At 43.0% G+C, this 1,064-nt stretch overlaps 1 protein-coding gene across 1 annotated transcript in view; it reads right to left on the bottom strand.

Annotated features, from left to right (window-relative positions):
- pold4 (DNA polymerase delta 4, accessory subunit) overlaps positions 1-1,064 on the bottom strand; it is an 11,408-nt gene that overhangs the window by 386 nt on the left and 9,958 nt on the right. The window lies entirely within an intron of this gene.

The raw sequence follows: 1,064 nt of genomic DNA, 5'->3' as shown, positions 1-1,064 counted from the left end.
AACATATATAATCCAGACTAAGCTACAGCCATGTTTGTGTTGACTAATGTAGATTAGCTGAGGCAGCCATCTTGAATGAAATAGTCTCCAAAAGGTAATTGGTTGTAGATGTTGACAAATTATCCCTTTTGGCAAGTCTCACTAAAAATTACCCACTGATTCGCAAGATAAATATGTTACAAAAGACATGCTAACAGACTGACACACACACACCTGACATGGACAAAAACACTGTTGCCGTCCTTTCACTTTTTGAAGTGGGTGATACATATTTTTCCCTGTAGATTGATCTCTGTACGAGCTCAGTTTGGAGAAACCCAGTTTGTGTCAAACAAGACTGATGAGCTAATGGCTAGTCTTCGTGCAGCCGAGAGCGAAGTGTATTGTCGTCGTACTGAACCAGTTCCATTGTAAATGTACGATTCATCATGAAAACACTGCATGAATCTTTACATTCAGAGAACCAGATTTAACTTTTTTATATTTTTCTACCTGGATTATTGAGCATGCATCAGGATATCTTTACATTCAGTTTCACAACAGAAAGATTTACAATTTTTAGTGGTTTGCAGCAAAGTCTAGCATTTCTGGCAAAGACTGGCACTAAATCTGTCAGGAATTTATTTTATTTTTTACCAGAATTCATCCATCCATCCATTTTCTTTACCCGTTTATTCCATTTTGGGTCATGGGGGTCGCTGGTGTCCATGTCCAGCAATCACTGTGCGAGGGGCGGGGTACACCCTGGATGGGTCCCAAGTCCATCACAGGGACACATAGAGACAAACGAGACAAATTCACTCTCTCACTCACACCTAGGGACAATTTAGAGTTACCAATCAGCCTAACATGCATGGTTTTGGACTGTGGGAGGAAACCGGAGTACCTGGAGAAAACCCACGCATGCACGGAGAGAACATGCAAACTCCACCCAGAGAGGCCCCTGGACCGGGGTTTGAACCAGGGACCTTCTCGCTGAGAGGCAACAGCTCTACCAGTTGCGCCACCGTGCTGCCCTACCAGAATTCAACCTTTATTTAAACAGATAAGTCACATTGAGCCCC

Source organism: Nematolebias whitei, chromosome 16 (genome assembly GCF_014905685.2).
Source record: "Nematolebias whitei isolate Nwh7 chromosome 16, NemWhi1, whole genome shotgun sequence".
Taxonomy (NCBI): Eukaryota; Metazoa; Chordata; class Actinopteri; order Cyprinodontiformes; family Rivulidae; genus Nematolebias; species Nematolebias whitei.
The sequence above is the reverse complement of the archived record's forward strand: the minus strand, read 5'-3'. Positions and strand labels throughout refer to the sequence as shown.